Below are 27,350 nucleotides of genomic sequence, written 5' to 3'. Positions count from 1 at the left end.
CAGCTGACCTGGACTCAGCCAAGCCATATTGCAGCTTCAGTCTTCTTTGGCAGGATCAAACTAAGGAAATGATAGTGCCTGAAGTACTTTTACGTTGTCATAAAATAACCAGCAATATCTTCTGCCACTTGGGAGAATAAGGAGGTGACACATCGCCAGCATATTTGGGAGGAGAGGATCTTCTAGTGGTACTTTTTTCTTGCTCCTCTATTTGCCAAGGCTCTGCTCCTCATAGTCTCTTCTTTTCCTATGGCTTAGTTTTGGAAGAGTACATTCACATGCGGCGTTTACTGCATCTTTCTAATACTATAACACCATGTTTTGCTAAATTTAAAATGGCAGAGAAGGATTGTCACATGTTTCTCTTTGCCAGACTTAGTCCCAGTGCTGAACAGGGCATGGATTAAGTATAACTTTATGCCAACTTAACTTAGTTTGCTTTATGCTAGGATCTTGTGCATAGGATTGCTCCCTATATCTGCGCATAATGATTGTATTCCTCATAATTAGTACCTATCAAACAACAGGAATAGGCTTGTTAAATGCCTGCTCAAACCATGATCTTAAAAATATATGTATAATGAGAAGCACGTATAAATTAGGACTGCTGAGCAAATAAGAATTTTAGTTGATTAACTATGTGCCTTTTAACCAATTGATTAGATTTAAATAAATGTGCATAATATAAAAAACCTATTACAAACCAATTTGAGGATACTGGGGGCCAGCCAAGACAGTTTTCTTTAGTGTGAGACATATTTCCGCAGACTTTCAGTATGCCATCAGTTTGGGAATTGAAAGTTGAATATAACAAAATTCAATAAAATCCCAGGTTTAATAAACACAGGGCATATTCCACACAAACCTTCAGTGCCATCCTACACATGAATTCTCAGAAGTAAGCCCCATTGAGCTCAATTGCACATTTCCAGGTTAGACAGTATAGGGTTGAAGCCTTACGCACTTTTAATTCCCATTGATTTCCCTCTCCCCTTTTCAGTTGGAGAGATTTAAACAAGCTGGATTGTGTCTGTCTTGAGATTGATTTTAACTAAGCATTGCCAGCTTTAGTTGCCTGTGGCGCTTGTTGGAAGAAAATCAACAGAGGTTTCATCTAGAAATTCAAAATTCTTATCCTTTCTATCTCCCATTTTTAACCTTTCTTATTACAATGTAGATTTCTAAATTAGATAGTGTACTCCAGCTGAGACTTGAAACAGTGTTGATTAGTGTCAAACAATTATTCATTGGACATAGCTATGTTGTTTCAGTTAATTCAACACTTATCAGAGCCTGCCTGTTTTTGTAGCATTGTTTCATTTTCTTCATTTTTTTCCTATAACATGTGAGCATTTGTCATTTCTTTCTGTGTGTTTGTGTTGTCTGTGTTTGGAACTAACTTATATCTTCATTGTTTTGTACTGTTTGATCTATAAAGCTATATAGTCTTACATTTCTCACTGTTGAAATGAAATTATTTCCTTTTATTTGAAAGGTAAATCTGGGCACACAGTTCTTCTTTTCAAGTGGTTATGTTCATATTGCTGTCCAGAACATCTCTAGGACATACCTCTAAACTAATATGGTCTATTTTTTGTTTTGATCCAATTCTCCTTTATTACTGAAAAATTATTGTTGTTATTGCCGTGCTAGTTTTCTGATTTCCTATCTGACCCATATAGCAAAAGTCAGGGAAAACATTCTTTTTCATGTATCTTGTTCCCCTTCAAGGGATTACTACAAAGAACAAAGTAAGATAACTTGATGTAAATCTATGCACCAAATTGTAAGGGATATGTATACCTAAATATTAAAGCTTTAGTCTTTCCCTACCTCACCAGCTTGCACCAATCAAAAGCTCAAGGCTCTCAAAGTACACAGAACTTCCTCATTCAGTGCAATGGCACATATCTTCAGGATAGTGCATGTAGGAACATATAAAACTGCTTTGAATTGAGTTACGCCAGTGGTCTATCTAACCCAGTACTGTATATCCAGACTGGAAGGGGCTCTCCAGGGTTTCAGACAGTATTCCTTCCTAGTCATTCCTGCAGTCTTCTCCATGCAAAGTATTACTTGCTATGACTCTTTAGGGTAGTGGGCTTTGGGTGCACATGGTAACTGGCTATTTTATCAATCAACAAGTTGTTAGGTAACTATTATGGGGATCCAAAAGCAAGCAGGCAGGCAGTATCTGATTCCAGAACATCATGCCAGTGCTTCCAAAGTCCTCCAGTCATCCCTGCTCTCTTTGGAACACTCAACAGCTCTGCCAGCCAATTTCAAGCAGGTTCCTTTTCAAATGGTTACATGTGGCTAAATAAATTTTGAGTCCCCAAATAGGCAGGTGTGACGTACATTCCAATCTCACTTTAGACAAGAAGAGCCAAATGTCCCATTAAACAAGAACTATCAAATATATCATCGAAAACTTGGGTGATGCTGTCATCTCTTCATTTTGCACAACAGAATAGCATGGTAATAACAATATGGATGTGAATTTGGCAGTTGTCCCGGACTTAACAACTAAAGGAACAATAATGTTTCTTGGTAAATGAGGGCGTTGTTTTTCCCCCGCACTGATTTTGAAAAACGAATTCCTATCAGAAAATTTTGGAAGGTAATGCCTTTCAGCTATGGGAAGGTGGAGCAGAGAAACAGTTTGCAGCCAGCTTTGAGAAGAAATTCTACTCAACCTGATGGTGGGTGGCAGTTGGGGCTGCACTACCAACGGAAGATGTTCTCCTTTCCTTTTGGCTGTTGGGAATTCAAATTTCTCAGCTGTGATATTAATCCATCATGGGCGGGTGCCTGGAGACATCAGCAGGGGGGACGGACCCAGGTGGAAGCCTAGCATGGTCTCCACTTGGGTGACTGTCAGGATAAAAGAGGCCTGCCTCCATGTCCATCACCACAGTCAGCTTGGGGTCTCCCACCCTCAATTTCCTGGTTTTATTGTTTGATTCATGACCATGCTGATTTTTTTTATTGTTGCTGCCATATTTGGGGCCAGTCTTGGGTTTTTCTGCCTCCCTCACAGCAATCACCACAACTTTGGTGGTCAGGCATTGCGTAGAATTCATGGTAATTAATTGGAAGTGGGGGGTTGTATGGTTTTGCCTTCCTCTTCCAGGTATTGGGGCATCCCGATAAAGGGATCCGAGGGGAAGTATTTTGTCCATAAGCCCAGATAGAGGTTGAGAGCCAAAGCACACCCCAAAGTGGTGATTCCAGCAGGCTGCTCCTATTTGATGTAAGTCATAGGACAATCCTTTCCTGGAATCGAGCCCCTGGGAAGCAGTCAGCAGGTGGATGGGCTGAGTGGATAATCACCCAGTGCCTGAGCCAAATCACTTACATCTGTAATCAATAAAGTTGTGGCCTGTTTTGATACAAGAATGCAGTCCTATGTATCTATAATAATACTGTGTGGCACTGGACAGTGGGCTCACTGTGCTTGAGCAGGCAAGTGGAAAAAGTGGGGAGTGGGGAGTTAGCTAAAACTGGGTGTGGCTTTGAACTGGTGAAACAATTGCTCTCTGGGAGCCAGGGGCAAAATCAGTGACTTTGCCACCTGCTTATATGAGTCTTGTTTCCTTTCTCTCTGCTTTGTTGTGCATTTGCCAGTAAAACAGATTTTGCTGGTGTAGCAAGAGTGGCTACAAAACTGAACTACAAACCAACAACTCCACATTTTCAATCTCATCTCTGCCATGAACTCATCAGGTACCTTAGTGATGCCACTCTCAGCCTCAGTCACGCCACTGCAATATGGGAGATAATGATATTGACTTACTTTACAGGGTTGTGTTGAGTATTGCAACTAGATGATGCTTGGTAAAAACACTCTCCCATCCAAAGGAAATGAAATCTTGCTACCCAGCCCTGGACTTCTTGTCACTCAGGAATGTATGTATGGCATAACAATCTACATCCACAAACTAGTACTGCTCTGGATAAATATGAAATAAAATCAATATATGTGTTTTGTATAGTTTTAAAATGTTCTTCAACTATTTTTAAGGCAAAAAGATCCATTAATAAATATAATATTTTGCTTTTGTTATTTAAAGGCTTGTGCAGCAGCTGATGTAAAAGACCTCTGATTGAAGCCCTGGAGAGCTGCTGTGAGTTGCAATAGGCAGCACTGTGCTATATGAAGCTTCCTATGTTCCTAAACTTATGTAATTATTACATTATTAACTATTTTCAACAACCTGTTTGAACACTTGTTGCTTGGTTATAATGCTGTTAAATATTGCAAACAGATTATTTACTGCACTGGACTAGATAACTGTTACATGGCAATATATTTGAGTTTTTAATCAAGTTAAATTGAGAAAATCAGTAATTTTAAAGACTTTGGAGAAAACTTTCAATTATCTGAAAAAAGCAAGAGCACAGCAGATTTTAAAGCAAATGTGTTATTTACTCTATCCATCTTCAGGCTTTACCAAGAGGGGAAAGTAAACAAATGGGGGGCAGGGAGTTGAGTGTGTTAGATCTCCCCCTATTTGATGCCAAATCATGGAAGGCAGTTATCTGAAGCAGAGAACTTTTTGTATCCACAGAAGACTTCCCAGGCATTCTAGAACCCTGAGGATTCTAAAATGGGGGCAGGGCTTCTTCTCCAATTCAAAAGAATCTCCACTTCAGACAGTTGCCTTCTGTTAGTTGGAAGGCCAGTAAAGCAACACTGGAGGAGGTACAGACGGCATATGCCCCTAATATCTTCCCTCATGTCATGTATTTATTTTTCTAATTTGAGATGTCTGAAGAGGACTTCCATCTCCCTCCTATCTGCCGTCTTGGTATTTTTTTACTACATATTTTATTTCCTTGGGTTTTTTTGCATTTCCACAAAAGCACTAAATATGAAAATTACAGTGTAAATATTTATTTCAACTCATAGTTTAGAAATATTTACATTGCAAAGGAGTTATGATCTCCACACTCTCTTTGAACATCTATGCAAAAGTTATCGCATAAGAGATTAATTACATACACGGCTGACTGTTTAGTCATTATTGTTCAACATGTCATAAACAGCAGCACATGCTGAGTAGGGGATGGACACATCATTTTTCTCTATAGGAATTGTTAGGCGATGGATTAGCTGTTTTGGAAAGACCTAAATATTTCTACATGTGTTGTGTTAAATTTCATATCCCTGTGAACTATGATTGAAATCAAGGGAGAAATTCAATGTCACACTCTTCTGACCATGTCATCAACGTGTGCATTTATGCCAATGAGGACAAAAACTGCTTACTGCCACCTTCAGGAGGAGCAGAGGTTAGACTCTACCTTAGCTTGTACAGGGCTCATCGTGAAACCAGTTCGTCCCTTCCATGCTGTGTGTCATGATGTCATCGTGAATTGTGCTTTCCCCAACCCTCATGAGCAGTCAGTCATACACACATACTGTTCACTTTATTTCTCCCTCTCTCCCCCAGACCACACATATGTGTATTCACTCTCCCCTCTCTCTAACACACAGACCACACATGCATCTCTCCCTCTACTGTCATACATAGGCATCTGAATTTTTCAGGATGTGCTCTGGGAAGTAGGGCAGAGTAAAATACTAAAATGGTGGAGCAAGCTGGTTTCTCACAAAATTTGAGAAGAATCGTGTCTGTACGTTTCGCCTCATATCTCAGGTTCTAAAATGCTAGAAACCGACCGTTTCAAAAATGAAAGCTGAGAATCTGGGGTTTTTTTTGATCCTGGAAGCATCAAAGAAGGCCTTTGAGGGAGCCATGGTTCTCATAGGTGCCAGGCTGATGACCCCTTCCCTAATACATGTTCATTAGGGGATTTTTGGCTGTGTGTGATAAAAACAACAGATAACCTGGATTCCATTATATAAAAATTACTTTCTGTTTCCCTCTTGCTTATAGACTGGGCTTTTTAACCAGCTTTGAGACCAGATTTCATAGAGGTGATTTAGCAATTGGAAACAATCTTCTGTGGAATGTAAATTCCAATGATTTCAGTTGACCTTATTTCCAAGCATTTCCTCGCATTGACAGATAAAGCACTAATGTGCTTTGTGCAACAACTCACAGTATTGAAAAGCTATTCTAGCACACAAGAACAGCAGATGTCTGTCATGACCACCAAATTCAGCCATGATGAGCTTTCCAGCGAGATAAAAACTTTCCTTACTATTTTGCCAATGAATTCCAGCTTCCAACTCAGCATGTATGAAAAGCTATTTTGGCTAATTTGTTGGTGCTTAATAAAATATATGTGGTAGTCAGATGGATGTGTAGCCCTCAGGATGCCGAAACAAGGTCCCAGGGAAGATGATGGGTGGCACAATAGACAGAGTGAACTGCAGAAGGAATAGCAGCCCTGCTATGAGGGCAGCAGTTGGTGATGTCTTTGTGGCAGCTGGCCCATTAGTTCCCCAGTCAGTGGTGGACCCTGCAGCTTTCTCCAAAACAAAGGCCTGCTTGAAACTGAAAATGAAAGCAGGTGTGGAAAAGGAAATCTATGTGACTTAGAGAGGTGCATATAAGAGGGGGGGGAGAGAGAGAAGAGGCCAAGGAATAAGCATCTTCTGAACTTCTCACAGACCCAGAAGAAGCACAGAAGAACAGCTTCATTCTTTCCAGTATGGGCAACCAGATGAGTCAACCAGGAAATATTTTTTGGAATCCCTCTAAAAAGGACACAAGATTCACACATGCACACCACCTACCATTATTATAGTGCTCCTATACCTTAATTTTGGATTTTGCTGTCACAATTCTAGCCCATGATCATGCTAGTGAGAAACAAGAGTTATTCAGGGAATGAGGAACAAAGCTTGATACCTTAACAGAAACAGCTCAAGTCAATTACTTCTAGTAGGCATGCTACATAATATTCTGCTTTATATCGCTGTTGTATATTACCAGACAGTCCAAATCTCTCCAGCCAGTACAGCTGGCTTTCATGGACTACATAAGGGTGCTTGCTCATGGTATTATGAACAAGCTGTCATTTCCCAAAATCTCTTTGAGCTCTTATGTGTGGACAAAATGTGACATGGACCACTTGAGAAAAAGACTCTAATGCACATAGAGAATTTAAATCAACACTACGCGTCTTATTTTTTCTTGTTAGTGTTATTTAATGACAAATACAACATAGCTTAGTTTGAATTGGCAAAAGTTACCTCAGAAATGTAGTTGTGTGCCAGCATATCTGGAGACCACTTTTGACTGTACTTTCCATAACAGAGAAAAGACTGAGGGTGTTTCCTTAATAATTACAGAATCCAATAATTTATGAGAAATGAAAATACTTTTAAAGCTCCCTTTTCTATACTGTTGATGTTGCCTAGCTATTTATTGAGAATGTACATTATTAGCACTTGTAGTCATTATATAGAAGGACAGAACTTCCAGAAAAGGCCCTGTATACCTGAACTGGATGAGAGGGAATTTGGCCAGTTACTCAACAATTACTCAGCAATGAATAGCCAAAATCTATCATCACTGGATCACTTAAGGCATCCATGTTTCACCTATTCCCATTAAAACACAAGTTGAGTGGCGGGAAACTTGCTTAAATTCAATCTGAGATTTTAACAAAATATTAATCCATGAAGCAGCAATGCAGATTGCTAGGAAGAAGTTACTATGTCTCATGTGTTTTGGATGGTCCACATGTATATTTTCTTTCTTTCCTTCTTTATTTTATATTTATATCTATTCTGCCTCCCAGAGCAGCAACTCCTGAGGCAGTTTACAAACAAAACAATATAAAACAAAGTACTATACTAAAAACAACAGAGGTTTGAATGACCAGCACAACAGCTGTAATGCTAACATTTGTTCAGTTCTTCCCATGCAGAATTGCTGGCAAAATTCTCAATTTTATTATGTTCCATTTGGAAAAAATGAGATAAGGAATAACTGATCTTAGATAAAGCATTGGATGACAGCTAATATTAGTTGTACTCCAAATCAATCTATTAAAACAAATGGATTTAGGTCCATTAATTTCAATAGGCCTGCTCTAAATATGATAGACTGATTATTTCAATAAACAGTTATGAGATTCTTATTTTTAAAATGCTAACATTGCTAAGCTAGTACTTGACCATATAGTGGGCTCAGTGTCCCCAGAGATACAAAACTGAACCATTCTGAATTAGATATCTGATCTATTCATAGTCTCTGTGCAACAAGTACAACTTTTAAGTTGTCTTTGTAGGAAAACTTTAGTAATATGAAAAGTTACATCCCAAGCAGCAGCATTACACATTAAATAAATGTTCATTTCTCATCAGAATTCAGCTAGTTATCATGTTTAAAGTAAGCAAAGAAGGAAATCAGACATACAGGCTGATTCTAAACATGTTTCCTCAGATGTGTGTCCCACTGAGTTCAATTAGACTTGTCTCTGAGGCAAGTGTGCTTAGGATTGCAGCCAAAGTCATGATCATATTTCAGCATAGCCGTATCACTAAAATGATAACACATTACCATGGGCAGCATGCAATAAAAACAGGGCTTTATTTTATCACAGTATTTGCTCTCTCTCCTCTTCCTCCAACTCAAAGGACAAAACTGTTACATGTTTCTTTTATCTAACTCTTGTTACCTCAGAATCTGAGGTAACTGCGTACATTAATCTTGCATGACAGAGATCACTGAAATTATGTCCAAGTTAAATAATTATGTTCCATTCAATGTAGCAATGTATTTATCTGTTTACTGGAGTTCGGATCATATTCAATCAAGTGCTTTGTTTTTTTTAAAAAAATCTCAACTAAAAAAATTATCATCCCAGCACTGTGAAGAATTTGACAGAGTTGTAAACTTTTGCCAGTCTGCAGAACTTCAAGAGTTCTAAATATTTTTATTACACAGTTTTTTTAAAAGGGCTTTGCAATATGTGAAATCTCTGAAAAATGTAGCCAGCAAATTTTCAGAGTTGTCTGTACTATCAAATGTCTCAAAACTATGTTAAAACTATGAGAGACACACTATTTTGAACAGAAGAAGAAACAGACTGCTGTTTTATGACTGAAAACCTACCATCACAATCTATGGGAAAACGTTCCACTGGCATTTTGTTTTATTTTGGATTGTTTTATTTGATGTTTTAATGTACATTGTAAACCACTTTGATATTTTTTATTAAAAATATAAAGTAGTGTAGAAATGATGATGGTGATGGTGATAGTTTCCATATTTGAATTAGGATATCTGAGGATGCTCATTAGTATAATTCAACTTCAGGAAACTCAGCCAAGAAGGTCATTCAGTAAGCCTTGGGCTAGTCACTCTCTTTTCACCTAACCTGCCTCACAGGGTTGTTAGGAGGATAAAATTAGGAGGGGAAGAAACATGTACGCCACCTTGGAGGAAAGATTGGCTATAAATTAAACAAATAAATCTAGATGTGCATTAAATAAACCAGTAAGGGTGCAGAATTAAAACATCTCATAGTTCAAAATTATGCATGTCTACTTAGAGGTAAGCACCATAAAATTGAGTAGATTTTAGTATTAGGAAAGTCTGAATAGGGCTGCAGCCTTAGAGTGCTTCTTTGGAGAGGCATTTTAAAAGAACTGTCTGATTCGGGTTTTATTTTTAATTATTAGTAAAAAAAACAACCCAATGCTGAAATTCTGTTTTGAGTTACATGCATGTGTATATAAAGGTGCAGGAGGACAATTAAGGGCTGGAAGCTGAAGCTTTTACCTTTGAAATGCTTTCACTGAAACCATTTTAAATACTATACTATACTGATTTTAAAACTATGACCACTTTGAAGGTGAACTTATTCCCAGTTTGGACAAAAGCTACAAAGTGAACAATATTGTTTTATAATCCCATTTTGAAATTATTAAAACTTCCTGTGATATGATGTTTTGCTTTGCATTAACTGAATCAGTATTTCTCAAAGATGCTCACTAATTTGATGAGCTATTCAACTACATGAAAATCTGTCCCCTTCTTATATTTTTGACCCTTGCATGCAGGAGAGCCTTTACTTATCTTTCAGCCAAACAGTACACCTACCTCAGGTTTTACTGTATGCAAATTTTTCAGTTCAAGCCTGAAGTCTATGATTGACCATAATAGATCTCTCACTGAATGACATTTTTAAAAGCTGAACTTTATATACATACCATACACATAAAGAAAAATAATTTTCATTAAATACTCATTTTTATAAACATTTATAAATTCCTACTATTTTATTTTATACCTTCCATTGGTTGTTTAGGGTACAAGTTTCTGGGGGGAAAAAGTTCAACAGTAACCTCCCCCACCCCTCCTGCCATTTAGCAACTTTTAAAAATTCCCCAGTGAGATATACTAAAGCTTATATATTTTATGTGCTTTATTAACACCATGAATCCATTACTTCAACATATTTTAATACTGGGTGTTTTCATCGCTGTAAAATCCATATACTACACTTTAAATATTGCACTTAGGAAACAGTTTACAGTATCATAATTCGGACCACAGCTATATAATACCAAACAACCACCACTCGTGGTGAACTGACAGGAATTTGCAGACCCTCGAGGTTTTATAAAACATCTCAAGCTGTTCCAGGTGCTTAGTTTTCAACCACTATATTGCATTATTAGAAGCAGATGAGCATGCACACCAACAAATACATGTGTACAATGCATTCATATACACTATCAACACTGATTATAAAAGTAAGCAAAGCAGATGTCTCAACTTTTCAATTCTTTACTAATACTTATGCTGAATTTCACAAACCACTTATTGTAGACTAGCACAACAGGAATTAATCTGAAGTAATGTGAAGATGACAATCTTACAGTATTTGCCATTTTCTATTAATAAACAATGCATGGATTTAGCAAAGAGCCTGCTAGTTCCAAAATTAGAGGCACAGTCAAAAATTCCCAAAGCTCTCCCTCCCCAAGATACAAAGACTTCTAAACTTTATTTTCTTCAAAAATACATTATATTCATATCTTTTAAAAAGCTTTTCTCAAACATCATCTTAAACTTTGAAGAGAAACTTCTTAAAAAGTTACTTACTCTTCATATACCTTTAATGAATTGAAGAGTTTAAAGAATCCCTCTGCTCTTTATCCTGACGTGTTTTAAAGCATAGGTTATCACTGTAAACTAAAATGAGACAGTTCAGCTTGTATTGATTTTCTGGTAAGCATACCGTAAGCATACGATTGAACTCAGTGAAACCCTATTCTGAATGGTGAGCAAGCTAAAAGAAACGTTAAAATGATAATTCCAACATCTTTGCATACTAGGAAAAAAGAAACCAGACTGAAAAGGAATGTTTCACGTCCACTGTATAAAGTCATTTTGACATGCCTACACAACTGGTTATGGCAGCTTTCAGAGTGATTCCTCGTCACAAAAAAAGAAAGAAAAATGCTCCAGGTTCTTTTAGAGAAAGCTCTCCATTGGGAAGTTGATTTTGGCCATGTGCCAAAATCATGTGCAAAAGGGGCCCTCATTACCAATTCATGGCAGCCTTCAGCGCTAACAAAAAATGTGACCCAACAGGCTAAAGCAACAACAAAAATTAAAATCTAGGAGACAAAGACAACTTACTTAATATTCTCCCCAGAGCTACATTAAACTTTTTAGTAATTCAAACCCTATTAGTCCAAAGCCATACTGAACAGCTTTTAAATTATCGTCGAGATATTCTGTAAAAGTTGAAAAACACTCTTTGTAACTCTTCCCAAACTGTAGGACTTCTTGAAAGTATTTTTTATGGGATAGCTGAACTTTCTCTTTCCACATTCATGGCTATGAAATCGTGTTCTAAACAGGTACAGCTTTGCACACACAGATTTTATAAACTTGGAAACTAAACAGAGTAGTGCAGCATTTTGCCAGCTTTTCAGACAGAGCAAAACAGTTACGGTGCAAGAATCTCTCTTATTTAGAAAAAAACGTACATGCAAGCAAGGCAGTTTTAAGCAATTGCAATTAACTGAGAACTCACTGCACCGTTTCTCATAAAAGCAGATTTGATATTCAGCCTTACCTAGATGTCGTCTGGCTTTTCTGTGGATCAAAAAGTTTCCTGCCTAAGCACACAGATATTCTTTCACAACCCATAAAGGCCCCTTTTATTAATCCAGCACGGTAACAAACTTCTTTCTGCACCACACGTTGAGAGCAGGATGCATCAGCTTTCAAGACAGAACACATTCTTAATACACAAATGTTGGCAGATTGCATAATGCTGGATTTATCTTAAAGAGGGAAAGGCCTTTTTTTTCAAAAAAGCACCAAAAACAAAAAGAGTAAAGAGGGTGCGGTTAGATGTTAGGCTATCCCTGAGAAAAGGGCCTAGGCTGCTGCACAGGCACCTAAATGCTAGCAGAAGCTTACTGGGAAAGGAGCCAATGGAATGACTTTGTTTGACCCAGCTGCCAATCTCTCCTGAAGCAGTGCGCCAGACTAAACACTGACACTATTTTAACTCAAATCAGGCTACAGCAGCTGTTTGCTTTCCGGCTTTGAGCTATGCACCATGGCTGTGATGACTCTGCACGGCACTCTATCATGTTAAAATATGTTCCTTGTTTGGTTTTGTCATATAGCAGTCATTATGTTTAACCACTTCCTCTCCCCCAGTGCAATAAAATAGATGAGCTTATGTGTTTGTTGAAACTTCCAGTGAAGAAGAAGAGTTGCCAATGAACACTGGTGATCTTTAGGACAAGAAGGGAAGTTCCAGAACCTGGCATACCAGGGATGCAACACAAATGAATTCTGATGTTGAGTGGTGCGCATTCTCAAAACCAAACATATGTGTTATGACATGGTTGAACTTCAATAGTAATATATCTCATCTCCAATTGAACCTAGATCTTTGCCACTCCTGAGGTTCACTGGGAATTTATTAAGGGTTCCTAGAAGAAAAGTCCAATAACTGCAGACAGGTTTGGAAGATATCTGCTTGACTGGTGGCCCAGCTATGCTTTTTGGACAAGGATGGCCCAACTGGTCAGAAGCTGTAGAAGGTACTGAAGTCAACAGCCAGGGTGCTCACTGGGGCAAGACAGTGTGAGCACATAAAACCACCCCTAGCCTGACTACACTGGCTAATAATTCATTTCCAGCTCAATTCAGAATGATTGTTTTGACCTATGAAGCCTTATAGGACCCTTATACCTCAAGGCTTCAGGACCCCTATACCTCAAGGACCACCTCTGACAATATGAGCCAATTTCAGACCCTGGAATTGTTATTCTGAGGTCCAGGCAAAAACTTTCCTTTTCACCCAGGCCTTTGGTCCTTAGTTTGGAAGTTTTTAAAATCTTTGTGGCATCTTCTGGTGGAGCAGGATCTACTAGACCTATCTTATATTTGTATAGATGCATTGTTGTTTTTAGGTTTTTATTGACTGTGTGTTATAAGTTACTTTGAGTCATTTTATGAGTAATGAGACTAATAAATAAAATGATACTGATACTTTTGTTGATTACCATCAAACCACATAAATTACAAAGCCAGTGGGTTTTTTAAAGTTTTACACTTGCTAAACTTTTGCTGTGGACTACTTGATCAGGTCAAGCAGCCTGCTGGGGAACACAAAACCAAACCTGAAAACAGCCCATGATGAGTATCAGAGGTGAATGCTGCAATCCGGAATGAGTACAAATCAGTTTTCAGAAATAACAGGCCAGGTGGTCACAGGAAGACAGTATAAGGCAGGCAAGGAAACAGATCACAAGGACAACAACCCTATGTTTGAAGGGCCAGAAGCATGATATGCACTTCTGTACAGGTTCCCAGACGGCAGTAGCCCAAGTGATGCAAGACAAGACAAAGATACCTCTAGGGCACCTACTTTTTATGATGTTGATATATGGTTAACCAGGCTCCTTTTGGCTTCTTAGTTCTTGGCCTGGCTGGCCAGATTAACTACTGTACTTCTTTCTAAACACTATTTGGATGGTTCTGCAGTACAACAAAGATCAGACCAATAGCTCCTCTGTCTGATAACTGCTGGACTGTCACAGAGAAAAAGGCATCTGCCAGAATCCCAGTGCTTATACATCTCTCTCTTTGGTCAATATATTCTCTCTGTGCTGTACATGAGACTGGCCTTTGAAAATAGTTCAGAAGCTTCAATTAGAGCAGTTGACTAACTGTTGACAGGTTTGAGACGGACACATCATGTAATACCAAATTTGTAACACCTACCTTGGCTGACTGTACACTTTTTTTTATTATTTGTTTTAGAAAAATAGGTGCCGGTACTCACCATGAAGTTGTTACGGTGCCACACTTTTTAACAACAGCAAAATAGGTGCCAGTACTGCATGCCCTTGAGTACCCCCTAATAATAATAAACTAACACTGCTTCTAAGCCCAATTCAGAGTGCTGGTTTTGATATAAATCTCTTTATATCTCAGGGCCCCAATATCTTCTGGAACACCTTGCCCCGCCCTGCCCTAATATGACCTTAATAACACAGGAAACTGCAATTTCATGTTATGTCCAAACTCTAAACTGTGGTCAGTGGTCTGGGTTCGCATGCATTGTGAAACAACAGTTAGTTAAAAATAAAAACAAAAGCTTCCAGGATTTGGGTAGCTGACAATGGAGAGGGAGTTGATGAGCTGAAGACTCATTCACATCAAGAAATGTAGTGCTCCAGACTACTTTTCAGCAAAGCTCTTGATGCTTTTTGACACTGGCTATTGCGCATATACATAAGGATAGTAGACAATAAAGGTAATGTGCTTCAGAAATAGCTTGAGAGTAAATTTACATTACATAGTTTGTTGAGATAACTGCAATTTTCACCTCACAGATTGCTTATATGAAGCTATCATCACCAACAAGATATACGGTAATATTGCCAAAACTTTCTTTTCATGGTGTCAACATTGCACAATTTAAGAACTAATGTTATTATATATACTTTTGAAAAAACATGAAAGACAGACAGCACACTCCTAAGCATGTTTATTCAGAGAGAAGGCCCACTGAGCTCAATGGAAATTACTCACTGGTAAAGGATGTTTAGGATTGCAGCCTAACAGGCATTTCAATATTTGCTTTACATAATGAGGCTTGTGAAACTAAAACCGAGAATTTAAAACTAAATGCTTTCCTTGCAAAGTTTAAATAACCCATCAGTCTTCTAACATATGTCCCTTTGACTTGTGCTATGTTGATTTTTTAAATAGTTTTAGTCTAGAAAGTCAACATATATATATAGAGAGAGAAGAAAACTTCACCATCAAAACTGAAAGAAACTGAAGAAGTTTCATTTTTCTCCCTAGACTCATCTTTTGAACTTGATAAAATGATGCATAAACTGGAAGTGGTGACTTGTTTATTTTGACATCTTTGGGATTGCAACAACATAGGACACTGCCTTATAATGAGGCAGACCATTGGTCCATCTACCTTAGTATCGTCCACCCTAATGGGCAATGGCTCTCCAAGTTTTCAGAAGGAAGACATTCCCAGGCTTACCTGGAGATGTCAGGGATAGAGCCTACCACTCAGTTATGGCCATTTCCTTTAATTGTCAGTAATACTGCCCGAAAGCTCACAAATGAAAAATAAAAATAACTGTAGCTGTTAAGACTGAGCTAAAGCAACTCCTGAGTTTGCATTTAGGCCATACTTTGTGGAGAGCTGCTAAGCATTCACCCCTTGTGCAAGGAGCACATCATTCATGGCAAGAGAAGGAGAAACACCTAGGAAAAACAAGGGCACATCCCCTCATTTCCCAGACTGCAGTGGTTTCATTGGTCAGTACTTTGGTGGCTTCATAGGCACAGCACTAGAAGTGAGGGAGCACATTCCTAAATTGCCTAGGCAACAAAATGATACTCCCCTTGTAAGACCATTACATAAACTAGTAGCAATAGGATTGGTTATTTGATAGACATGTTGTGGAAGCTACCTAACCTTGCCATTGTTGTTTTTTAAATTTGTCTTTATTAAAGATTTTCTTGGTTTACAAAAGTACATACCTTCTCTATTTTTTTCAGGTTGCACAGTCTTTTTTACAAATCAGTTACATTTGTTGTAGACATTAGTGTTGAGTATAGTATAAGGTTGGAGGGGAGAGGGGTGATGAGGCTTATATTCTTTTGTATAGTGTATGTGTGGGGTTTTGTGTCAGCTGAGTAGTCCATGATGTCCTTTCAGTAAGATGTGATGCTGATCTAATAAAAAGTATCACCCACTGAATCCTAGTTACTGCCTCTGCATCTGCCTTTAGTCTCTACGGCCAAAGGGGAAGGGAAGCCAATAAAATGATTCAAATATAGATTAGCCGCAGTCAAGCAGTAGACAAACAAAATTTTCTTGGCAGCTAGCTACTATTATAATGGAAGGACAGGAAGTATATTTTAAATATCTCCCCTTTTGTATGTCTCCTCTTCCTCCTTTTGAACCTGCAACACAACATGTAACAAGACATACCTGAGCATCCCACTTTAACATGCCATGGGAATGTGGAGAACTGATAGGAAGGAAAGGGGTGGAGGTGGAGGTGGCCTTTATGCACATCAAATCTGATGCCGTGATAAATATATGTGACAAGGATTGTGTTGCATTGACCACAGATACTTAATATGGGGTACATCAAGGACAATTTTGAAGAGGTTGCTATAAAAATACAGTAGGAACTAGGAACTTGGAAATCCAGTTGAATCATCTTTCAAAATTATAGAAAACAGTCTCAACATTCATGAGAACTTAGAGAATGTTGTACTAATGTGCAAACAGACTTGCTAAATGCTTCCCAGAAATTTAAATATGGTCTGCAGTAAATCTGGAAGTACAATTATTATATAAGCAAATACAATAACCTAAATGGTATTTTTTTAAAAAAAAACCAACAGATTTTTAAAACTTGTAGTTATGAACACAACAGTAAGACAGCCTTTTAAGCAGAGCTAATCAATGTGGTGCCCTCCAGATGTTGCTAGATTACATTTCCCAACATCCCCAGCCAGCGGCTATGCTAATTGGGACTGATGGGAGTTTTTGAGTGCAACAAAAATCTGGAGAGCACCTTGTTAGCCACTCCTGCTCTAAAGTAAGAAACAAGTTCTGCTTTAAATGGGCGCACGACATAGGCCATAACATTATGTTGGAAGATTGGGAAAGGTTATGGAAAATAGACTTAAAATTTATAGACTGTTCTTTATTGAAAGAAAATTACATGAAAATGATGTACAGATGGTATATAACACCAGTACAATTAGGGAAAATGTATAAAACTGGCTCAAATTTGTGTTGGAAATGCAAGGAAAAAGAAGGAACTTTTTACCATATGTGGTGGGATTGTAGTAAAATTAAAATGTTCTGGGAAAGCATGTTCTCCTTCATGGAGAGCACGTGTTGCGGTGGGGGCCGCCAGGACACTCCAAAGTTGGGGGCGGGCTAATTGTTTGTTGGCCACTGATGCGATTGGGGCTTCCCTTGTTGTTGGGAAGAAGTTAATGTTGCCATTTGTTGACTGACAGCCAGAAATGCTAAAACTCCTTACACAAGGCTAGGGCTTCCTCTTTTCGACTGTGCATCGGATTGCCCGTCCCCCCCTCCCTAGAATTAGGGTGGTTCGCTTTGACCTTGCTATGCCTGTCATGGGGTCGTCTGCTCTTGGGGCAGGGGCCTGGTAGGAATTTTGTCCATCTGGCTGATTGGCTGGGGCCATTTGGTTTTTGCCTACTGCGTAGCAAATCGTCACAACTTGTTAGGCATTGGTTTATGGTTTGGTTGGTTGAGGGGCAGTGGTTGAGTGCCTGCCCTTGGTAGGTTGAGTGCCTGCCCCTCTAATGCTGCTGCTGCTAGGGATTCCGTTAAAGGAATTGGGTGCTAACTATTGCTTGTCCACTCTGTCAAGGGGGCTCGGGCCATAGCAATGAGCTCCTGGTTGCATTTGGGGTGATGGCAGGTTCCCTGCTCCGCGTTACCCCCAAGGGTATTCCCCTATTCTGACTTTCGCATCGTGCAGAATGTCAGTCTGTCCCCCATGGTGGGGGCAGATAGTCGCAACCAATGACTAAGCAACCACTCACAAATTTGTATTTCAATAAAGTTGTGGCCAAAATTATGCCAAAAAATTTAAACAAAAAATTCTGTGTGATGTGTGAGTTATTGGGGTGGCCCTGGGGACCTCAACACGCAAATGATATATAATGAGTTAAAGAAAATGTTTCATTTAACATTTGTGAAAAAGCCCGAAGCTTTCTTATTAGAGATTGTGGGAAAAGACCTGCCAAAGAAATTTAAAAAATATTTTTATGTACACGACAATGGCGGCAAAAGTCTTAATAGCACAAGGATGGAAGAATGAGGAAATCCTGATGAAAGAACTGTGGCAAGAAAAACTGATGGACTATGAGGAATTGGCAAAACTGACACACAAACTACGTGACAAGGATAACTGTGATTTTAAAGATGAATGGGAACCTTTCACGAAATACTTAAAGAAGCAACAAAATGAATTGGACTCTTTGGCAGGTTTTGAATAAACATTCACAAACTCTTTATTCAAAACAAAATAAAAAAATTCCTTCCAGTAGCACCTTAAAGACCAACTAAGTTAGTTCTTGGTATGAGCTTTCGTGTGCATGCACACTTCTTCAGATACCTGAAGAAGTGTGCATGCACACGAAAGCTCATACCAAGAACTAACTTAGTTGGTCTTTAAGGTGCTACTGGAAGGAATTTTTTTATTTTGTTTTGACTATGGCAGACCAACACGGCTACCTATCTGTAACTGAAACTCTTTATTGTAATATATAGATAGATAATCTGAGGATCTTTACAATTTCACAATATGCAGACAGAAAGATGTGTTGAGAAACCAGAGAAAGGAGCTGAGGGAAGTCCTGGGGGGGGGGGTTCTGTTTAGGGGGGAGGGGGAAAGGAGGGGGAAAACAATGTGGATGATGTATTTTTGTTTAAATTACTGTGTTGAATATCTAATAAAAATTTAATAAAGAAAGAAAGAAACATGTTCTGCTGATGGGATTCTTCTTGGGGCGGGGGCAAATGACAAGATAAAACAGACATAATAGAAAGAAATGTGACATAATAAAAATCTCATTGCTAGAACCCTGCTTAGGCATTCTAATTAATTCCTTGCCCTTCACCAGGTTGGTGGTATAATGTCCATTTATGGAGACCTCCAATACAATTTAGAATACTGATGTTCCAGGTTTCTAAATCGCGCAGGGAGCCTACCTGAGTAGAAAAGGTTTTCCACTCTAGATATTTGCCTCTGACCTGCAGACAATTATGAGGATGGAAACATGGGGGCTAGCACCACTTTCACCCCCACTTCCCCCCCACATGATTCTCATTGTTTGTGCAAACAAAAAGCCTGAACAGGCATTGGATTTTGACCACAGCTGGCAATGGAAGATATAGTAATAGCCTGCATGTATCAGAACTACAGTGGTACCTCGGGTTAAGTACTTAATTTGTTCCGGAGGTCCATACTTAACCTGAAACTGTTCTTAACCTGAAGCACCACTTTAGCTAATAGGGCCTCCTGCTGCTGCCGCACCACCGGAGCACAATTTCTGTTCTCATCCTAAAGCAAAGTTCTTAACCTGAAGCTCTATTTCTGGGTTAGCGGAGTCTGTAACCTGAAGTGTATGTAACCTGAAGCATATGTAACCCGAGGTACCATTGTACTGTGTATTTTCATAGAGGAATGGATTGCTGTATTACTCAGAGCGACAATATAGGAAAGGTCTATGATAAAAAAGTAGGATGAAATTCTGCTGAAATAAAAATGCACTTTATAGTTATAAGCATATTTCAGTTAGGACTGGAAAGTTCTTTCTATTTGTTGCCTGTTCCGTCCCAAAGGATTGGGATGGGTAAAAACATAAAAACGAATAAAACAGACAAGTCATTTGAGGAGAGGAAATGTTCCTGTTCTTTTCCAACTTCCAATATCTTGTTTAAAATTTGTAATGAGTATCAGCTAGGCAGAACCAAATTATAGTGATTCCTTTTTGGGAGACAACCCAAGGATTATTCAGCATGATATGATATTTCTTGTTGTACTTCTCTATGTTCCTAAACTCTGGGTAACATCCCAATAATTCTGCTTGATTTTTCAACTAGTTTTTAAATGAAAGCACAGTATTTTTCAACAGATGTGTTCAGTTAAAAAAGTAATTTAAAACCACATGGAAAAAAATCTGAAAGCTATCATGACCATAATAACTAAAAATCTGGTTTCTTACATTGTGGAGATATTAACTTAACAGAACTAAAAACTTGTTCAATGCTTCTTCTTCTTTTTATAATTTATTTGTTTTTTTAAAAAGGATGAGGGAGTTCATTTCATGCTATTTTATTGCATATCCTGAACTAATATTTCACTTATACAGTATTCCCGAATAAAAATGTAATTCATTCCACATATTAATTGCTTCTCTTTTCTCTTTTTTATAGCTATAAATAATGTTGCATTTTAATTCAGATGATGCTGTGATGATTTGGAGATTGTGGGACAGATGTATGAAGAAACAAATGATTGTTAAAAGCTATGACCTGGTGACCAGATATGACTTCTAATGTACAATCATAAAACTACACAATCCTAGATGTCTTGTGAAATAAGCAAGCATGAGATTGGAGCCTAGTAACACTTACTAATCAAGCTTAGTGAGGCTTCCTAGTGCATAGAATTTTACTTCACAGTAAACGGCGTTTCTGTGCACTGCTCTGGTTCACCAGAAGCGGCTTAGTCATGCTGGCCACAGGACCTGGAAGCTGTACGCTGGCTCCCTCGGCCAATAAAGCGAGATGAGCGCCGCAACCCCAGAGTCAGTCACGACTGGACCTAATGGTCAGGGGTCCCTTTACCTTTAAACAATGTCAGGATGTGCCAAATCAACAACTTTCCCCCTTGAGGAATGCCCTGCCATTCTTCTTTGCTGTGGGACATCCAGAGATCTTTTAGAAGTATCTTTCCTGCTAGAATATCACATTTTCCCAGCAATTCAAACCTAGGTGTGCTTCTTCAGGTGTTGCAGGAGTAGTCAGTCTTAGCTATGAATGAGGTATAAAATTGACACACATATTTGCATTTTTGCCAGAAAAAATAATCCTGGAGTTACTAAAAGGTTCAGTATGCTTAAAATGTAAACTTTATATCCATATGGCTTTTCTATCCAAACAAATCCCCAGTAAAGCTATTCATTTCATAGCCTTTAACTACTTTCAAGTCAATGTAGTTCGATGACAAATTGCGCCATTTAAAGGTATTTGGATAAAAGTATGACATTCATTTTCAAATGGATGAGATGTTGTCTTACATTATGAAGCTGACGGAATTTGGGAATGTAGTTTTTGCTTCTGCTGAAAACTACTTGGATGGAGAACAGATAAGTGATTCTCTTCCATTTATTTTGCTTAACTTCTTCTTGGAAAAAATAATATTCGTCTTTCACACTTCATTTGAAAGGATCTCATAAAATAGATCACTAGGTCTTATTGTCCAAGAGGAGTGGCTGCCTGACCGACTCAGTTAGCCAATTTATAAAGTAGACTGTTGAATCACCTGACACAGGTTCTCTCTAGAAATCAGTCTGTTGCAGACACAGGGCATGAACCTGTACTCTCTAGATAATGTACTTAATTAAGCATTCCCCAAAATATAATCTAATACATTTTCAGAAGAGGGAAAGGACTTTAATACAATTGTGAAACTGCAGAATCTGAAGGAAACTTTCCAAACTAACATCACTGCAGATTTACTACAACATTAAGGAACTTATCACAAGAAACCTGGTACAACATGCCATCAATAATTTGCTGTAACTAATATTTCAATCTTGTTCCCAAACAGAAGTCATCTTATACCGAGTCACATCGTAAGTCCTTCTATGTCAATATTACCTACACCAAGATTGGGTTAAACATCTGTGGCCTTCCAGGTGTTGTTTATCTCTGATTCCGACAAGTCACAGCAAACATGGTCAATAACATAGGCCTCTTACAAAGACCAAGTTTCAGATTTCAGTTCAGTATTAAATCGGTTAAAAGTGAGTTTCAATTTTAAAAGAAAATCTTCACAGGAAGTTAATCCCCACTTCATCTCCATCCACTGTCTGACCCCCCTCCCCCCAAAAAGAAACATTTCTAAGGGAGCTAAACTTTTTAAAGTCCCTCCCTCTTTCAAATCCCTACTTACTATTATTTACTACCTGTGTTTTTCAGATGAGCTCCTTCTGCTCTAACTGGCTGCAACAGAACCTGGAAAAACTAGCCAGTGCTAGAAATGTGGAACAAAATATGTGGGAGCCCACTCAGAAAGTCCTAGTGACAAAGCATCAATGTATCATGTGAGTAAAGCAACTAAGCAAGTTCAGAAACAGGATAAGGAGGTCAGGGCAAACAATTATGCCCCTTCCCTTTGTGACTTAACAAAACTCAAGTTTCCAAGTGAACCAAATAGGTCAATAGGATGATGGGATTTATAAGTCCAGTATCATCTGGAGGGCTATGACTTAGTCATCCTTGATCTATGCTTACTGGTAGCAGCTGCCCATGTCTTTCGCAGTGCTGACTGGAGATGCCAGGGATTGAGCCTAGGACTTCTTGGATGCAAAGCAATTGCTCTCCCACTGCGCTGCGCAACCCAGAATTATTGATGCAGCCTAAGGCTTTCAATGGCTACTAGCCATGATGGCTACCTAGCATGTCAGCTATCAAGGTAATATGCCTCTGAATAGCAGTTGCTGGGAATCACAAGTGGGGAGAGTACAGTCCTGCTTGCAGGCTTCCCTTGGGCATTTGGCTGACCCCCGTGAGAACAGAATGCTGGTCTAGATGGGCAGAAGGGATCATCTTATGTTCTTCACTATCCATCTGGCTTCTGGTATTGATGTGTGTGTTCTAAGGCTATGATACAATATTCACGTGCCTGGGAGTAAGTCCCATTGAACTCAATTAGACATACAGCTGAGTAGATATTATAGGTATCCTTATATGATTCTTTAACAGCATCCATTATCCATGGATAATATCAACTCCTAAATCGAACTTTAGCAGAAGAGCAGTGTTTCTTTTGGCTTTGCATCTTGGGTTACTTCCTTGACATAAACTATAAATAAGAGTTCCATTTATTATGCCCTGCAGGCCGGACACTCTATATAACTGTAACCACACTAGCTGCTTTTTGTAGTCTGAATCTAACACACCAGGCTATATTAAAAACAAACTTCATTTTCTTAATTTCTTCCATAAGCCCTTGCCTTTCACCTTCTCATCTCTTCTTGCAGTTGCTGTTTTTTAAATGAAGCTTCCTTATGCTTTCATGGGAATTTCTCTCATAACACATCAATACTCCAAATCCCTTTCCTAGCAGAAATATATTCCAGAAATATATTTTGTGATGAAGGTGTGTGTGTGTTTACACACAGATTTTTACAGGATTGTAGCCCATTCTGGAGCCACTAAGTAGAGGAAAAGGAAATATATTTTGGAATAATGAAAGCTAGATTGCTGTTAGTTGTCTCCTGAGAAATTTCACTCTTTTGAAGACAATTTCACATTATTCCAAAAAGATCTCTTTATGCCAAAGGAACATCTTGGGAAGTGTAGTCATCATAGTCACTGCAGAAGATCCTAAAGAATAAGCATGTAAGCAACAAGTCTATGGCTGTAAAACACAACATGCATTGTATAGTAAGGAAATAACCTGCATCAACGCTATTCTTCCAAGATCAGCCAGATGATACACAGTATCTCTCACATTCTGTATGTGAGGCCTGTGAGGTCTTACTGCTGTTTTCAGTTGCAGTGAATGAAATTTCTTTGGACCACTAGATGGCAGTCACTTCAACTTAATATAAACGCAAATGGTTGCCACATGTGAAGAAAACAATGGTATTCTTTGTGTTTGAAACTGTAGCAAGACAAAATTGATTTTAACCTTCAGAACTGTTTCTGGAGCATGACTAGCTAATGTAGTTCAAGCTATGCACTCATAGCTAACCTTAAATCAAGCATGTGGTACATTTATAGTATTTTATTTTATTTTATTGAATATTAATGAGTTACAGTTTCAACTACATATGGAAATATTTCATCACCATAATGGGTCTGTGAACCTTGAATGTGACACATCCCAGCCTACAGACATCAATTCAAGACTTTTGTGATGATGCCAAAATTTAAAACATATGAGAATTGACAATTTTAGATGTATATTGCATACTCATCATGGTTATGAAACTAATATCAGCATATCCAAAATAACAGCTATAAATATCAGCAAGCCAAAAGATAGCAAGGAAGTTCTTCAGTCTAGCTCTTGAAAATTAATACAATAAAATAGTATGGTATGCATATAGCACTTGTATGTGCCTTTATGAATACTGTGGTACCTCTGGATGCGAACGGGATCCGTTCCGGAGCCCTGTTCGCATCCTGAAGCGAACGCAACCCGCGTCTGTGCATCTACGCGTGCGCGGGTTGCGATTCGCTGCTTCCGTGCATGCCCGTGACATCATTTTGAGCGTCTGCACATACACGAGCTGTGAAACCCGGAAGTAGCGCGCTCTGTTACTTCCGGGTCTCCGCGGAGCGCAACCCGAAAATGCTCAACCGGAAGCTACTTCAACCCGAGGTGTGACTGTACTACCATAACTACATGTAAACTAGCCCATGATAGGGTCACTACCAGAGCTGTGTAGGGCTTCACAGACCAAAACTAACACCTAAAAATTGGCTTGGTAGTTAACCAGCAGCCAAATCTGGCTCAGACTTGTTTTTATATGTTGTATTCTGCCTTGTTATATTCTGTATGCCATGGCTTATAAATTCCTAAATAATTACCGTATTTTTCGCCCTATAGGACACACTTTTTCCCCTCCAAAAATGAAGGGGAAATCTGGGTGCGTCCTATGGGGCGAATGCAGGTTTTCGCTGAAGCTTGGAGAGCGAGAGGGGTCGGTGCGCTCTGCTTCAGGGCGCCCCGCCTGCCGGGCAGACATCCGCAGCGTGGGGAGCCCTGCAGGAGTTCCCCGCATGGCTCCCCACGCTGCGGATAGCAGCCTGCCGCCTGAGGCAGACATCGGCCAGCCCCACAAACTCGGGGGACAGCAGGGAGGCGCAGCGCCGTTCCTCGACCTCGTTCGGTTTCCCCGACCTGCTTTTGGGGGGGAAATAAAGGGAAAAAAATTTTCCTTTATTTCCCCCCAAAAAAACTAGGTGCGTCCTATGGGACGGAGCGTCCTATGGGACGAAAAATACGGTAAGTAAATACCAGACCCTCCAACTGTCCCTATTTTCCAGGGATGTCCCTGTTTTAGAGAAGCCATCCTGATTTCTGATTTGATCTCAGAATGTCTCACTTTTTCTTAGGATGTCCCTATTTTCACTGGATAAATGTTGGAGGGTATGGAGTTATCCGACCCCTGAGCCATCTGAAGGCAATCCTGTATAGGGAAGTTTTTTAATGTTTAATGTTTTTATAGATGTTGGAAGCTGCCCAGAGTGGCTGAGGCAATCCAGTAAGATGTATGGGGTGTAAATAGTAAAATTATTATCATGAAATGGGACATCCCTATTTTCATTGGATAAATGTTGGAAGGTATGAAATGCTATTAGGCCCGATTCCTAGAACACCAAAACCACTGGGCTCTGTTTGCTGCTGCCACATCACAGATATGGTCTGAAGGCACAGGAGGCCACCATCTCGTTGAAGCTAAGCAGGTTTGCGTGTGGTCAATGCCAGCATGCACAACTGTCTGGGAAACATCTGTACACCAGCTTGGGTACAAGATAAGCGAAAGGTGGGATTGCAAAATGCAAACAAACAAACAAACAAAAGTTCTGGGTCTGCTCTTAGCTCCTTTCTCTTGCACAGCAGGCTTCACTTCCAGACTCCACTCTGATACCAGAACAGCTGATCTCAATAACTAGCTAGCTTAGCAAGAAGGCCAGAGATCATGAGAGGCTTCCCCATTAGCATGCCCTTCACTGTGCAGTCTAAAAAGCCCACTGAATGTGACTTGCCTGAGGACAACATAGTGTGAAGTTGCCACCGCTCCACATATACTTTTATTGTATTTATACTTTAAAATAAAGATATTATGAGCTTACCTCCAGTTTCTGAAATGGCAGAAATCTAGCTCTTTTAAAAAATGTCTTCAAGACACCCAGGCATCTAAAGAAGTGAAATGAATTCAGGTAAGCAGAGTCACCAAATAACTCATTCAGCAAACTTCTGTGAATATAATCCAGCGCTTTATTGTAAAACAACGTATTTAAAGTGCTTTGATATTTTAATAGGAAATCAAGACTTTGTTATGATTTAAGTCTATGTGGTAGCTAGTAGCACACCTGAAGGCAAGTTAGGACCAGTCCTCCTTTGGGACATGAGTCGTTGGCTTATGGATTGTTCTGCTTAAAATCATTGTGTGCTTCTGCAAACTTTGTATATACTCCAAATCTGCTGCATGTAGATGCTGCTGTTTGGGTTACATAAGAGTGGAAACATGAGTGAAGGTCAAAAAGATAATATAAGGTTGGGGAATGGCCTGTGGGGACATGGAAGCAGGCTTTTTACTGGTGGCACCAGTGTTGTGGAAAGTACCTCCTGCTGACATGAGAGGACCCATCTGAACTGGCAACCCCCTCGCTTTCCCTTGACCTCTTGACCCAAGTCTCCTTTTAAAATTTCTGTGCTGTTTCTAAGGGAATTGTTTCATTGCATATTTTTTGATGGATGCTTACATTTTAATGTTTTAATTGGACTATTTTAATGTATTTTAGTTAAATTCTCATTTTAACTATTCTGTATTGTTACCAATGTCATACAATTGGCATTCATGTTTTGGAAACTTCTTAGAAGTCATCCTGGCATTAAGCAGTATTTTAAATTAATTCATTAACAAACACTTATGCATCTGGCTCCTCATCCAATTAGGTATGTGTGGCATGAAAGACTGCTTCTGTGTGTGTTGTGATTCCTACTCAGATCGGCGTGAACATGCAGATAATGTGTGGAAGGAGGGCTAGACACAGATGTATACAGTTTGTGATATACAAGCCAAAAAGTTACACCTGAAGTTCTTTAAGTATACAGCTTTGAACTTCCTTAAGATAAAATATTACTTGAAAGCAGTGGCGTAGCGTTGGTTGTCAGCACCCGGGGCAAGGCAAGTAATTTGCGCCCCCTAACCCGTGGATTTGCGCCCCCTAACCCTAACCCCCAGATGTTGCGCCCGGTGCGGCCGGCCCCCCCTGCACCCCCTACGCTACGCCACTGCTTGAAAGTAATACCGATGGAAAACAAATGCTTTTTGCAATTTAGAATTTCAAATTTTAACCTAAGAAGGATGTGAACTGATAAC

General features: G+C 39.2%; 1 long non-coding RNA gene across 13 annotated transcripts in view; it reads right to left on the bottom strand.

Annotated features, from left to right (window-relative positions):
• LOC307213857 overlaps nt 1-27,350 on the bottom strand; it is a 241,109-nt gene that overhangs the window by 60,006 nt on the left and 153,753 nt on the right. For all 13 annotated transcript variants that reach the window (XR_013837734.1, XR_013837735.1, XR_013837736.1 and 10 more), the window contains one exon: nt 26,098-26,161. This is a non-coding gene — a long non-coding RNA (uncharacterized lncRNA). The remainder of the gene's footprint in view (nt 1-26,097; nt 26,162-27,350) is intronic.

This window comes from Podarcis cretensis (assembly GCF_951804945.1).
Source record: "Podarcis cretensis genome assembly, chromosome: 4".
Lineage (NCBI taxonomy): Eukaryota > Metazoa > Chordata > Lepidosauria > Squamata > Lacertidae > Podarcis > Podarcis cretensis.
Note: the sequence above shows the minus strand (reverse complement) of the source record. Positions and strands in the feature narration are given on the sequence as shown.